General features: G+C 48.7%; 1 protein-coding gene across 1 annotated transcript in view; it reads right to left on the bottom strand.

Moving 5' to 3' along the window:
* LOC124020464 (ELKS/Rab6-interacting/CAST family member 1-like) overlaps nucleotides 1-7,500 on the bottom strand; it is a gene marked incomplete at its 5' end in the record, with an annotated part of 84,625 nt that overhangs the window by 76,003 nt on the left and 1,122 nt on the right. The window lies entirely within an intron of this gene.

Raw genomic sequence — 7,500 nt, 5'->3', positions numbered from 1 at the left:
TGTGTGTGTGTGTGTGTGTGTGTGTGTGTGTGTGTGTGTGTGTGTGTGTGTGTGTGTGTGTGTGTGTGTGTGTGTGTGTGTGTGTGTGTGTGTGTGTGTGTGTGTGAGTGTGGGGTATGAGTGTGTGTATGAGTGTGTGTGGGTATGACAGTGTGTGTGGGGTATGAGTGTGTGTGTGTGTGTATGACAGTGTGTGGGGGTATGTGTGGTATGTGTGTGTGTGTGTGTGGGTGTGTGTGTGTGTGTGTATGTGTGTGTGTGGGTATGAGTGTGTGTATGACAGTGTGTGTGGGTATGAGTGTGTGTATGACAGTGTGTGTGGGTATGAGTGTGTGTATGTGTGTGTGGGTATGAGTGTGTGTATGACAGTGTGTGTGGGTATGAGTGTGTGTATGTGTGTGTGGGTATGAGTGTGTGTATGACATGTGTGTGTGGGTATGAGTGTGTGTATGTGTGTGTGGGTATGAGTGTGTGGGTGTGTGTGTGTATGACAGTGTGTGTGGGGGGTATGAGTGTGTGGTGTGTGTGGGTATGACAGTGTGTGTATGGGTATGGTGTGTGGGTGTGTGTATGACAGTGTGTGGGGTATGAGTGTGTGGGTGTGTGTGTATGACAGTGTGTGTGGGTATGAGTGTGTGGGTGTGTGTGTATGACAGTGTGTGGGGGTATGAGTGTGTGGGTGGGTGTGTATGACAGTGTGTGGGGGTATGAGTGTGTGGGTGTGTGTGTATGACAGTGTGTGTGGGTATGAGTGTGTGGGGTGTGTGTATGACAGTGTGTGGGGGTATGAGTCTGTCTGGAGAGATGACAGTGGGTGGGACAGTTAGATAACATACAGACTACACTAGTCCTAACAGTGTCTGGAGAGTATGGGAGAGGACAGTTAGATAACAGACTACACTGGTCCTAACACCTGTCTGGAGAGATACAGGGAGAGGATAGTTAGATAACAGACTACACTAGTCCTAACACCTGTCTGGAGAGATACAGGGGAGAGGACAGTTAGATAACAGACTACACTAGTCCTAACACCTGTCTGGAGAGATACAGGGGAGAGGACAGTTAGATAACATACAGACTACACTAGTCCTAACACCTGTCTGGAGAGATACAGGGAGAGGACAGTTAGATAACATACAGACTACACTAGTCCTAACACCTGTCTGGAGAGATACAGGGGAGAGGACAGTTAGATAACATACAGACTACACTAGTCCTAACACCTGTCTGGAGAGATACAGGGGAGAGGACAGTTAGATATACAGACTACACTAGTCCTAACACCTGTCTGGAGAGATACAGGGGGAGAGGACAGTTAGATAACATACAGACTACACTAGTCCTAACACCTGTCTGGAGAGAGACAGGGGGAGAGGACAGTTAGATAACAGACTACACTAGTCCTAACACCTGTCTGGAGAGATACAGGGGAGAGGACAGTTAGATAACATACAGACTACACTAGTCCTAACACCTGTCTGGAGAGATACAGGGGAGAGGACAGTTAGATAACATACAGACTACACTAGTCCTAACACCTGTCTGGAGAGATACAGGGAGAGGACAGTTAGATAACATACAGACTACACTAGTCCTAACACCTGTCTGGAGAGATACAGGGGAGAGGACAGTTAGATAACATACAGACTACACTAGTCCTAACACCTGTCTGGAGAGATACAGGGGAGAGGACAGTTAGATAACAGACTACACTAGTCCTAACACCTGTCTGGAGAGATACAGGGGAGAGGACAGTTAGATAACATACAGACTACACTAGTCCTAACACCTGTCTGGAGAGATACAGGGGAGAGGACAGTAAGATAACATACAGACTACACTAGTCCTAACACCTGTCTGGAGAGATACAGGGGAGAGGACAGTTAGATAACATACAGACTACACTAGTCCTAACACCTGTCTGGAGAGATACAGGGGAGAGGACAGTTAGATAACAGACTACACTAGTCCTAACACCTGTCTGGAGAGATACAGGGGAGAGGACAGTTAGATAACATACAGACTACACTAGTCCTAACACCTGTCTGGAGAGATACAGGGGAGAGGACAGTTAGATAACAGACTACACTAGTCCTAACACCTGTCTGGAGAGATACAGGGGAGAGGACAGTTAGATAACATACAGACTACACTAGTCCTAACACCTGTCTGGAGAGATACAGGGGAGAGGACAGTTAGATAACATACAGACTACACTAGTCCTAACACCTGTCTGGAGAGATACAGGGGAGAGGACAGTTAGATAACATACAGACTACACTAGTCCTAACACCTGTCTGGAGAGATACAGGGGAGAGGACAGTTAGATAACATACAGACTACACTAGTCCTAACACCTGTCTGGAGAGATACAGGGGGAGAGGACAGTTAGATAACAGACTACACTAGTCCTAACACCTGTCTGGAGAGATACAGGGGGACAGGACAGTTAGATAACATACAGACTACACTAGTCCTAACACCTGTCTGGAGAGATACAGGGGAGAGGACAGTTAGATAACATACAGACTACACTAGTCCTAACACCTGTCTGGAGAGATACAGGGGGAGAGGACAGTTAGATAACAGACTACACTAGTCCTAACACCTGTCTGGAGAGATACAGGGGGACAGGACAGTTAGATAACATACAGACTACACTAGTCCTAACACCTGTCTGGAGAGATACAGGGGAGAGGACAGTTAGATAACATACAGACTACACTAGTCCTAACACCTGTCTGGAGAGATACAGGGGAGAGGACAGTTAGATAACAGACTACACTAGTCCTAACACCTGTCTGGAGAGATACAGGGGAGAGGACAGTTAGATAACAGACTACACTAGTCCTAACACCTGTCTGGAGAGATACAGGGGGAGAGGACAGTTAGATAACAGACTACACTAGTCCTAACACCTGTCTGGAGAGATACAGGGGAGAGGACAGTTAGATAACAGACTACACTAGTCCTAACACCTGTCTGGAGAGATACAGGGGGGAGAGGACAGTTAGATAACAGACTACACTAGTCCTAACACCTGTCTGGAGAGATACAGGGGAGAGGACAGTTAGATAACATACAGACTACACTAGTCCTAACACCTGTCTGGAGAGATACAGGGGAGAGGACAGTTAGATAACATACAGACTACACTAGTCCTAACACCTGTCTGGAGAGATACAGGGGAGAGGACAGTTAGATAACATACAGACTACACTAGTCCTAACACCTGTCTGGAGAGATACAGGGAGAGGACAGTTAGATAACATACAGACTACACTAGTCCTAACACCTGTCTGGAGAGATACAGGGGAGAGGACAGTTAGACAGACTACACTAGTCCTAACACCTGTCTGGAGAGATACAGGGGAGAGGACAGTTAGATACACAGACTACACTAGTCCTAACACCTGTCTGGAGAGTTACACGGGAGAGAACAGTTAGATAACAGACTACACTAGTCCTAACACCTGTCTGGAGAGATACAGGGGGAGAGGACAGTTAGATAACAGACTACACTAGTCCTAACACCTGTCTGGAGAGATACAGGGGAGAGAGGGGAGTGAGCATATCCTTGCTATTGAGAAAGGCCGCCGTAGGCAGACCTGGCTCTCAAGAGAAGACAGGCTATGTGCTCACTGCCCACAAAATGAGGTGGAAACTGAGCTGCACTTCCTAACCTCCTGACAAATGTATGACCATATTAGAGACACATATTTCACCCAGATTACACAGATCCACAAAGAATTACAAAACAAACCCAATGTTGATAAACTCCCATATCTACTGGGTGAAATACCACAGTGTGACATCACAGCAGCAAGATCTGTGACCTGTTGCCACAAGAAAAGGTCAACCAGTGAAGAACAAACACCATTGTAAATACAACCCATATTTACATTGATTTATTTTCCATTTTGTACTTTAACCATTTGCACGTCGTTACAATACTGTATATATATAATATGACATTTGTAATTATTTTGCAACTTCTGTGAGTGTAATGTTTAATGTTAATTTTTATTGTTTATTTCACTTTTGTTTACTTTCTACTTCACTTGCTTTGGTAATGTTAACATATGTTTCCCATGACAATAAAGCCCCTTGAATTGAATGTAATTGAGAGGAGAGGTCTGGTGCTCCTCCAAAGCCCATTACAGAGGATCAAGGTGATATGAAGTGGAACAGTGGAACAGGGCTGAGTGGAACAGGGCTGAGTGGAACAGGGCTCAGTGGAACAGGGCTGAGTGGAACAGGGCTGAGTGGAACAGGGCTGAGAGGAACAGGGCTGAGAGGAACAGGGCTGAGTGGAACAGGGCTGAGAGGAACAGGGCTGAGAGGAACAGTGGAACAGGGCTGAGTGGAACAGTGGAACAGGGCTGAGTGGAACAGGTCTGAGTGGAATAGGGCTGAGTGGAACAGTGGAACAGGGCTGAGTGGAACAGGGCTGAGTGGAACAGGGCTGAGTGGAACAGTGGAACAGGGCTGAGTGGAACAGGTCTGAGTGGAACAGGGCTGAGTGGAACAGTGGAACTGTGCTGAGTGGGGCAGTGGAACAGGGCTGAGTGGAACAGGGCTGAGTGGGACAGGGCTGAGTGGAACAGTGGAACTGTGCTGAGTGGGGCAGTGGAACAGGGCTGAGTGGAACAGGGCTGAGTGGAACAGGGCTGAGAGTAACAGGGCTGAGTGGAACAGGGCTGAGTGGGGCCAACACATACCTGTTATAGCACCTGATCACTCAAGACTACAGGAGGGTGTGTGCTTAGGACAAGTACACCCACCCACCCACCCACCCACACACACACACACACACACACACACACACACACACACACACACACACACACACACACACACACACACACACACACACACACACACACACACACACACACACACACACACACACACATATACACACACATATACACACACATATACACACACACATATACACACACACATATACACACACACACAGGCCCAGCAGGCAAAATGTCCAGATACAGACAAAACCCACAGTATCAGCTCTAACTGGAGACATAGAAGATGCTGCAGTGTAGAGAGAAGAGTCCAGTCTAGTCCAGTCCAGTCTAGTCTAGTCCAATCCAGTCCAGTCTAGTCTAACCCAGTCTAGTCCAGTCTAGCTCAGCCCAGCCCAGTCCAGTTTAGTTCAGTCCAGACATTCCCCCAGTCCAGCTCAGTCCAGTCCAGTCTAGTCTAGTCCTGGCCAGACATTCCCCCAGTCCAGCTCAGACAAAGTCCAGTCTAATCTAGTCCAGTCCAGACATTCCCCAAGTCCAGTCCAGTCAGTCCCCCAGTCCAGTCCAGACATATCCCCAGTCCAGTGTACTCCAGTCCAGTCCAGACATTTCCCCAGTCCAGTGTAGTCCAGTCCAGACATTTCCCCAGTCCAGTATAGTCCAGTCCAGACATTTCCTAGTCCAGTGTCGTCCAGTCCAGACATTTCCCCAGCCCAGTGTAGTCCAGTCCAGACATTTCCCCAGTCCAGTGTAGTCCAGTCCAGACATTTCCCCAGCCCAGTGTAGTCCAGTCCAGACATTTCCCCAGTCCAGTGTAGTCCAGTCCAGACATTCCCCCAGTCGAGTGTAGTCCAGTCCAGACATTTCCCCAGTCCAGTGTAGTCCAGTCCAGACATTTCCCCAGTCCAGTGTAGTCCAGTCCAGACATTTCCTCAGTCGAGTCCAGTCCAGTCCAGACATTTCCCCAGTCCAGTGTAGTCCAGTCCAGACATTTCCCCAGTCCAGTGCAGTCCAGTCCAGACATTTCCCCAGTCCAGTGCAGTCCAGTCCAGACATTTCCCCAGTCCAGTGTAGTCCAGTCCAGACATTTCCCCAGTCCAGTGTAGTCCAGTCCAGACATTCCCCCAGTCCAGTGTAGTCCAGTCCAGACATTTCCTCAGTCGACTCCAGACCAGTCCAGACATTTCCCCAGTCCAGTGTAGTCCAGTCCAGACATTTCCCCAGTCCAGTGCAGTCCAGTCCAGACATTTCCCCAGTCCAGTGCAGTCCAGTCCAGACATTTCCCCAGTCCAGTGTAGTCCAGTCCAGACATTTCCCCAGTCCAGTGCAGTCCAGTCCAGACATTTCCCCAGTCCAGTGTAGTCCAGTCCAGACATTTCCCCAGTCCAGTCTAGGCCAGTCCAGACATTTCCCCAGTCCAGTGTAGTCCAGTCCAGACATTTCCCCAGTCCAGTGTAGTCCAGTCCAGACATTTCCCCAGTCCAGTGTAGTCCAGTCCAGACATTTCCCCAGTCCAGTGTAGTCCAGTCCAGACATTTCCCCAGTCCAGTGTAGACCAGTCCAGACATTTCCCCAGTCCAGTGTAGTCCAGTCCAGACATTTCCCCAGTCCAGTGTAGACCAGTCCAGACATTTCCCCAGTCCAGTGTAGACCAGTCCAGACATTTCCCCAGCCCAGTGTAGTCCAGTCCAGTCTGTACCACTAGTTGTTGTTAGAGGAGCTGGGTATGTGTGTGTGGGTGTGTGTGTATGACAGTGTGTGTGGGTGTGTGTGTATGACAGTGTGTGGGGGTATGAGTGTGTGTATGTGTGTGTGGGTATGAGTGTGTGTATGTGTGTGTGGGTATGAGTGTGTGTGTGTGTATGACAGTGTGTGGGGGTATGAGTGTGTGTGGGGGTATGAGTGTGTGTGTGTGTGTGTGTGTGTGTGTGTGTGTGTGTGTGTGTGTGTGTGTGTGTGTGTGTGTGTGTGTGTGTGTGTGTGTGTGTGTGTGTGTGTGTGTGTGTGTGTGTGTGTGTGTGTGTGTGGGTATGAGTGTGTGTGTGTGTGTGTGGGTATGAGTGTGTGTGTGTGTGTGTGTGTATGACAGTGTGTGAGGGGGTATGAGTGTGTGTATGTGTGTGTGGGTATGAGTGTGTGTGTGTGTGTGTGTGTGTGTGTGTGTGTGTGTGTGTGTGTGTGTGTGTGTGTGTGTGTGTGTGTGTGTGTGTGTGTGTGTGTGTGTGTGTGTGTGTGTATGAGTGTGTGTGTGTGTGTGTATGACAGTGTGTGGGGGTATGAGTGTGTGTGTGTGTATGACAGTGTGTGGGGGTATGAGTGTGTGGGTGTGTGTGTATGACAGTGTGTGGGGGTATGAGTGTGTGGGTGTGTGTGTATGACAGTGTGTGTGGGTATGAGTGTGTGGGTGTGTGTGTATGACAGTGTGTGGGGGTATGAGTGTGTGGGTGGGTGTGTATGACAGTGTGTGTGGGTATGAGTGTGTGGGTGTGTGTGTATGACAGTGTGTGTGGGTATGAGTGTGTGGGTGTGTGTATGACAGTGTGTGGGGGTATGAGTGTGTGTATGTGTGTGTGGGTATGAGTGTGTGTGTGTATGACAGTGTGTGTGGGTATGAGTGTGTGTATGACAGTGTGTGGGGGTATGAGTGTGTGTATGACAGTGTGTGTGGGTATGAGTGTGTGTATGTGTGTGTGGGTATGAGTGTGTGTATGTGTGTGTGGGTATGAGTGTGTGT

This window comes from Oncorhynchus gorbuscha, unplaced genomic scaffold (assembly GCF_021184085.1).
Source record: "Oncorhynchus gorbuscha isolate QuinsamMale2020 ecotype Even-year unplaced genomic scaffold, OgorEven_v1.0 Un_scaffold_823, whole genome shotgun sequence".
Taxonomy (NCBI): Eukaryota; Metazoa; Chordata; class Actinopteri; order Salmoniformes; family Salmonidae; genus Oncorhynchus; species Oncorhynchus gorbuscha.
The sequence above is the reverse complement of the archived record's forward strand: the minus strand, read 5'-3'. Positions and strand labels throughout refer to the sequence as shown.